The sequence below is a fragment of the Dermacentor silvarum genome, chromosome 2 (assembly GCF_013339745.2).
Source record: "Dermacentor silvarum isolate Dsil-2018 chromosome 2, BIME_Dsil_1.4, whole genome shotgun sequence".
In the NCBI taxonomy this organism is placed as follows: domain Eukaryota; kingdom Metazoa; phylum Arthropoda; class Arachnida; order Ixodida; family Ixodidae; genus Dermacentor; species Dermacentor silvarum.
The window spans coordinates 228,858,425-228,866,788 of NC_051155.1; positions in this window are offsets into that span (position 1 = coordinate 228,858,425).

The window sequence follows — 8,364 nt, forward strand, 5'->3', positions numbered from 1 at the left end:
TATTTAGCCGGCTAATTAATGGAAAACAGATGCCTCGCATAGACTGAACATCTGCCTAGCAGAGCAGATGGGACGTCACTGCCTCCACTTGCTTCTCCTCTCCCGGCGCGCACCTGCTCGCTCGCTTGTTCGCAACAGCTGCGCGCGCGCGCTGGTTACATGCTCTGACGTGAGCACCGGAGAGGGCGCGTAAGGTGCGCCTTGTGCGCCTCTCGCTAGGGGGCTACGCCCCGACAGGTGGCGTCACTCCCTCATAGTGGACGGAAGCGTCAAGCGGTCAGCGGTCGAGATAAGCAGGAGGAGGAGAGAAACAGAAGGCAGGGATGTTAACCAGAAATGCGTCTGGTTTGCTACCCTACTCTGGGGGACAGGAAAGAGGAAATAGAAAGATGAGTTAGAGAGAGGAGGGGGGGGGGGGAGAACGTACACGGTGAGATCGCGCACGCACGCGGAGAGCCTGAGCAATTCAAAGGCGTTCACATAAGGCAGTCGCCCTCAAGAAAGACAACAGTGCCTTCACAGCGTTGTGGGCCGCAGAGCGATGGGGATGGTCTTCAAGGAGCACCTGCACGGACAACGGTCGATCGCCAAGTCGTCGCAATGCGTTCGATATGTTTGTCTTTCCGACTGAAATCGATCGAGTGACACAATAAATGTGCTATGTTCTCTTCGCTGCCGCAGACGTCGCACGTAGCACTTTCGGTCGTTCCAATCAAAGCACAGTACGCCTTCGTGAAAGCCACTCCCAATCACAGCCGGTATAGAAGCGATGCCTCACGTCGGTGAATCCCAGGTGGAGGTCAGAGTTGGAGCGAAGGGTTCAGTTCGTGTAGCCTGGTGCGCCTTATATTTGGGGTGTTCCACTCTGTTAAGAGAGCTTGCGTGCCAGGTGACAAAGCTGCCTTCCGGCGTCTATCCTGGAAAGAGGAATGGGAACGCTGGGTTGTTCTTGATGTCACTCTCGGGCAGCTTTGTCTGCGAGATCGTTTCCACTGATCCCGCAATGGCCAGGTAGCCACTGGAAAATAATTTCGTGGCCTTTCTGCTTGACGTCGTGGTGAAGCAAGAGACGTTTAGAGTAATGGTGGAAAGAAATGTCGCAGTTTCACCCGAAAGGCGAAGCATCAATTGCGATAGCAAATTAGTAGAGAGCTATACGGAGTAAGGATAGTAGTTTTATCAGCTGTATCAGCTTGGACATGTAGCAGCACCAGCAACGCGCAGAACTGTTGTCGACGCCGTTGGCGTTTTGCCCGCATTCTCACCGGACGCACGCGGCGTTGGTGACTGTTGCCGGTGCCTCTGGGGGCGGATCGTAGTTTTTCGACGAGATCAGAACGGGACACTCGTCGAGTAGCGTCGGAAGTCTTTACCACCTTCTCACCTCGCAACGTTTTATTGTGATAGCAATTAAATGAACACTTTAACCGGATTTCTGCTGTCGCCGTCGGCGTCACCGTCGTCGTCGCCGTCACCGTTAGGTTCCGTATAAAGTCCAAGGGCGATAAAATCGTCGTGGCGCGCCGTATTCCTCCGCGCGCTATCACGGAGAGCGAACGCACGGCGGAAAGCAAACGCGACCGTCGCGCGTAAGGCCGTTAGGGTATGGCGGGAGGCGGGGCGACGCTGTGCGGCGGCACGAAATGCGTATCTTGCAACTGGGCGCAAGGGGAACTGGCCCCTCAATCTCCCACGCGAAAGCAAGAAAGCGGGAAGGCAGTGCGGGAGGGAGGCGGGCAGCTTCTACTCTGCCGCCAACTGCGTTTGTACTTTGCCCGACTGTGGCGGTTGCCCGCACCGTCTCTTATCTCCACACGGCTCTGACCTTTGTATGCGCTGTGCATTCGCCGCTCAGTTTCCGTTGAAGCGTTAGACCGCGTGAACCTTCGCCCGCTGCGGCGGCTGCGCTTGCTGCCAGCGTTTTGACAGTCGTTGTCTGCGGTCATTCAGTGTGATCTATTCATGTTTGCTAGTGCGCGCTGACATTGCGCTTGGTAATTCAGTTAGTAAGCGAATGTGTCCAAGCTTATGCAGCTGATAAAACTACTATTCATACTCCGAATAGCTCTCTACTAATTTGCTATCGCAATTGATGCTTCGCCTTTCGGGCGAATCTGCGACATTTTTTATTGCGATAGAAATTATATGGACACTTCAACGGGATTTTTGCCGTCGCCGTCAGGTTCCGTATAGATTCCAAGGGCGATAAAATCGTCGCCGCGCGCCGTACGAGTAAAAGCGCGCGGAGGACGCGCGCTATCACGGAGAGCCAACGCACGGCGGAAAGCAAACGCGATTGTCGCCCAAAAGGCCGTGGGGGTATGGGGGGGAGGGAGGCGGGGCGACGCTGTGCTACGGCACCAAATGCTTATCTTGCAACCTAGCGCAAGGAGAACTGGCAACGCAATCTCCCACGCGAAAGCAAAAAAAAAAAAATGTCACAGTTTCGCTCTAAGGGCGAACCAATGAATGCGATAGCAACACAGCAATGTCATACGAAGTAAGGTGAGCGGCTTTGGTAGCAATATGAATTGTAGTAAACATGAGCTGATTAAGTAAGCAGGTGTGCTGCGGCGTAAGTAGACCGACATGAAGAGAGACTCGATGACCACGAGAAGGCGCGAGTGAAACGGTGGTGTTGATGAGAAGCGCTGCCCGTGGGCAGCATTGCATGTGTAGCGTGCGTTGGAAAATGTGGGCCGACTATTACTAACTGTGGTGTGAGCGCGCACAAACAAACATGAATAGATCACACTGAATGACTGCAGACAACGACTGTCAAAACGCTAGCAGCGAGCGCATACGCCGCAGCGGGCGAAGGTACGTGCGGTCTATCGCTTCAACGGAAACTGAGCGGCGAATGCACGGCGCATAAAGGTCAGAGCCGTGTGGAGATAAGAGACGGTGCGGACGAGCGACGAGCGCGGTTGTTGGCAAAGTAGAAGTGCGCAAAGTAGAAGTAGAAGTTGAATTATCAATAATTATTCAAATGTCATTTATATAAACAATAAAAAGAAGTGGCAAAATGTGCTCTCTTGAGGAACACCCTGTTTAAGTAAGTTTAAATGAAAGCACTGCTCTAATCATGCATTCACACCGCTTTCTGCTGATTAAATAATTTCTAATAAAATTCCGTGCGTACCATAACAATGCAAGGTTGTAATGTTTCTTGATGGCTAATTCGGTCAAAGTATTTCGCGAAATCTATGAAATACTTCATAAATAAATTTCTTACCTCTATGTTCCTCAAAATATTTCTTTTTGTTTAAGAAGACTAGTTTTAGTTGAATAGCCTCACCAAAATCCATATCGAGATGACGTTAGAATAGAATACCTGTTTAAAAAATCAGACATCTTAAAGGAGAAAACGTTTTTCTAACTCTTTAGAAAACAATGGGAGAATTGTTACCGGTTGGTTGGTAATAAAACATCTTTCTTCGACACTTAGTGCACTACAGTCACCCTTGTAGTGTTTATCTGTTGCAGAAAAAAAAAAAAAAAACATTCGTCGGCCCTTCCACTCTGAAGATGGTTAACCAGCGAAGCTGAAACGTGCGGCCCCGGTGTTCACGACTGGGTTAATGCCAAGGGTTCATTAAAGTTTTATCAATTATGAGGTTACACACACGTTCGGCTGTGATGGAGAGAACGACGTCACTGACGGTATGCCCGCAGTCCGCCGTTGTCACTTGCGTTCGATGTCTCGAGTTTGCTTGGCGGCATGGTTAGCAGCATTCGCCCATCCATTGCCGCTTGCGATTCTTCGAAATTAAATTGCTTCAAAATTAACTCTGTCCGTTACGTAAGGCAATGAATGGCTCATACCCCCTTAAGTAATGGCTCATACCCCGTAAACGCGGCCTCCCCATTACGACGACAGAAGAGAAGTGAAATTCTACGCTGGAATGATGAGTGCCAACGCAGCCAGCTGTGGAAGAAGACAACGACGACGCGAACGCGGAAGCGGCATGAGCACGTGCCAAGCGCAACCGAGGGGCGCCAACGAGCCAGCTGCGGAAGAAGACGACGACGCTCGAGCCAATGCTGATGATGATAGTTTTCTGTACACAAGCGATTTCGCCTAGCCTTATACGATTTCGCCTAGACATATAAAGCTTGCTTTAATAACAGAGGTTAGAGACATGTAACCCCACAGCGCAGGTTTGGAAATTTCTTATATCACATTATTATTATTATTATTATTATTATTATTATTATTATTATTATTATTATTATTATTATTATTATTATTATTATTATTATTATTATTATTTGGTTTGTACACATTTAACACAAGGACACGAAGGAAACAGGGAGGGAGCAAGCTGACAAGTGCCACCGAGAGGGGCACAACGCCTGCCTACTCTTTCAGGAAAAGGGAATAGAGGAAAATATGAGGAAAGAAAAGAGGAAATAAAGCAATGATGGAGCACACGTAGTTCAGTCAGGTCGTAAAGGCTTATCTGCAACTAATTTTCAGCTTCGTTTTGGGACATTCCCATTGCGTGAAGTAGAATGAGTACGGATTCTTGGTCTCGATATTCCCCAGTATGGAACAGGGTCAAATAGTTATGCAAATTCAAAAATACGTCAAAGCTGACCTTGCACCTGATACGAAGTAAGGCCCCTAAAAGTGGAGGAGCATGCACTGAGACAGCCCGGGACATTGTTTGGTTTGCACTGCAGCCACGCATAGTCTACCATGTTCTATTTCACCGGCTCATGCTGAAGACGCGTGGGACCACATTGAAGTCATTAATCGGGACGCGATGAGGGCAATCATCGATCAATTCGCTCGTTAAAAACACGCCCAGCTGAACACCATAGCGCCAAAGAGACATGTTCAAATTTCTACTGAACTTTTCGCGTATACTTCCACAAGATGTCACGGTATGTCAAGTCGATGTACTGTTCATTTGAAAATATACTTGCATGCATGACAGGCAACAAGATATCTCGTCTGCAAGAAGAAACCTATGCGCAAGTCATCTCTACACATCGATGTTCCGTTGGAACAATGTGTTTAGTGTACACAGATGCTGCTGTTGCACATGACGATGGACGCACGGCATGGGCCAGCCCAACGAATTTACTTTTAAAAACACGAGGAATATAAGATTGATGTCTCCGACTCTGCTCTACTTGAACACCAGACCATACGTGGCGCCGCTAAGGCAGCCTCATGTTTACAAGACATTACTCAAGTGCACATATAAATTGATTCACTGAATCGTGCCCCTCTTTACAGCACCACACGGACCACGTATTGGTGGCGGAAGCATTTTATTCATTGGTCAAGAACCACGAATGGATTAATCAACTCCGGGCTGTCCGGAAGGCTCACGATGCGGCGGTGAGGCTTGGCCTTCCCGTCTCAACGTGGGAGCGGCCAGCAGTCTTGCCCCTATAAGAACGGGTTGAATATTCTTCTGGACCTAAATAAATTTTACCGTCACCACCACTGAATCGTGCACATGTGGCCCATGAAGAGCGGTGATTTGGCTGATGCTTATAGCAGCATGTGAAGATTTTATTTCGCTTGCTAGGCTGTGTGTTACGGCGCAGGATTTGGTCGCTGGCTACCCATGATGTATTAAAATGGGCTACAAGTCAGTAGCAGAATCTAATGGTGAGCGACTATACGTATCATCTCGTCAGTTCTAAATAATTTATTTCGTGCACACCACCATGATAACATCCGCGGTGCTGTTTTATTCATGCAATTTGCGTAAAGAGCAAATACGTAAAACACACACACACACACACACACACACACACACACACACACACACACACACACACACACACACACACACACACACACACACACACACACACACACACACACACACACACACACACACACACACACACACACACACACACACACACACACACACACACACACACACACACACACACACACACACACACACACACACACACACACACACACACACACACACACACACACACACACACACACACACACACACACACACACACACACACACACACACACACACACACACACACACACACACACCCACACACACACACACACACACACACACACACACACACACACACACACACACACACACACACACACACACACACACACACACACACACACACACACACACACACACACACACACACACACACACACACACACACACACACACACACACGCACGCACGCACGCACGCACGCACACACGCACACAAAGACAAAGAGCGCCGGCGCCATGCATTGAGAACTGCGCTTGAGAGGGTGTCGTACGCAAACGCGAGGATTGGTGTGGGAAACAAGATGTATTAATGCGTAAATGTGGGGTAAAATGTGGATAATGCGTAAATGCGTAAACCTAAATGTGGGGGTGGCGCAAATTGTAATTTGGGGTGGGCCAACTTGAAATTTGCAAGTGTGCCAACTTGAAATTTGGGGGTGGGCCAACTTGAAATATGCATGTGGACCAAATTAAATTTAGGGGTGGGAAGTGGCCCAAGTGAAATTCGGGCTGGGACAACTTGAAATTTGTGTGTGGGCCAACTTGAGATTTTGGGGTGGCCCAATGTCCAATTGAACGCCCCTGAGCGCCCTTCGAGTTACGAACTCCTCGCGGGCAAGCGAGCGCGTTGAGACGCTTGGCGCGTTTTCATTGGGCCTTACCGAGGCGCAGTTAGAACGCAGGCGAGAGCTTGCGCAGCGAGAATGACATGGCCGTCACGGGGATTACTCTCCTCTCACGCAGCCCCTCACGTGCTACTGCGGCAGCTGGGGTTGCTTTTTTCTTCCTTATTCATAATAAACACCAGTAGTAGTGTTCCCTTTCACCGGCACTGCCCCCATAGCTCTATGCTGCTCCGTCGAGGGGCGCTCGTGCTCGGCGTTCCGTAGGGAGCCGAGCGTTCCGGATCAACTGCTACGATCGCTTTGAAGGGGCCCGGTGCGGCGAGAAAATCTGACAATTGTCTACTAAAGCCTAAGCATTCTTTGCCACCGGAAAGGCCATGGGTAACGCCCATAAGCTAAGAAAAGCAAGTAAGCAAAAGTTAGCAAAAGCGAAGTTACAGCTGAGCCAAACAATGCTTACGCATTAGTAGACAATTCTCAGAATGTCTGTAGCTTCTTACCTAGATTGGCCTTTAGCGCAGCTGTCGGTGCACGTGACGAGGAGCCTTACATTCCTTGTCAATATGTTATTATATCGCTATATGAGATGAAGAGAGGGCAAAATGTCACGCAAAGCAAAATACCAAAGACCAGGGGCGGCCTGCACGAACATTTAACAACGAAAATAACAACGAATTTGAGAACGCGTTCTTAAATTCGTCATTATTTTTTTGTTAAGTGTTCGTGCAAGCTGCCCCTGCTCCCGTCTCGTATTCCGTGTAGTTCGGTGACTCCACCTGCCCCCCCCCCCCCCCCCCCCTCCTTTTCCCTTCGATGCAGCACATAATCTCGGCCGAGAACTATATTAACAGTGGAGCTGTTTAAGCTCTTGGTTAGGCCGCGTAGTGCGAACAAACAACTGCGCCTGGCGATGACGTCACCGTGCGTTGACAAGCAACCACCTCGCGGAGCGGTGTCTGCTTTGCCTCCTCTCCGTGCCCTGCACATGTTGCCTTCACATGGGGCGTTAAGGAGAGGGAAGGAGAGCATGCGCGCGGCGCGTGCCATGCTCGGGTGAGAGAGAGAAAGAAATTGTAGCAGCACCAACGAGGCAACGCGCAGAGCTGCTGCCAACGTCGTCCGCGTTTCCCCGTTTCCCCGCGTTCGCGCCGAACGCGCGCGGTGTCCGTGACTGCAGCCGGCGTCTGTGGCAGCGGCTTGGCAGGTTTCGACCAGCCACACCCCTGCAAGTCTGGAGGCGCAGCTTGGCCGTGACGTCACTGGGGAGATAAAGCTGAGCCGCCTCGACGGCGGCAGAACTCTCGTTGACTTTGTGCCGAGTACATGTAGACTTGACATGGGACGACCAGAGAAGATCCGGACACTCGAAGAAGAAGCCGCTCATCTTGAAGCGCGTCGCACGGCCAAGCGAGAATCTGCGCGTCGGCGGCGAGCCGATTCGGAATAATGATTCGGAATGTGTTTAAAAGGCTGTGAACTTGTCAAGCTGTCTAAGCACGTGTTTTTCACAGAGCCTTCTGTTTATATTGTTGGATAGAAAGAAAATAAAGAGTACTTGATTGAAGAAGCCGGTCAGCCAGGCGCATCAACAGCTTCTCGTACAGTGCCTTTTCTGGCTTAACGCCGGGTTAGCCCCCCTTCCACCGATGTCGAGCTCTCCCGTCTACCAGTTAAATAAACACCTTGGCAACTGTAATAAACAACTTGACAATGCCCGAAAGCCCT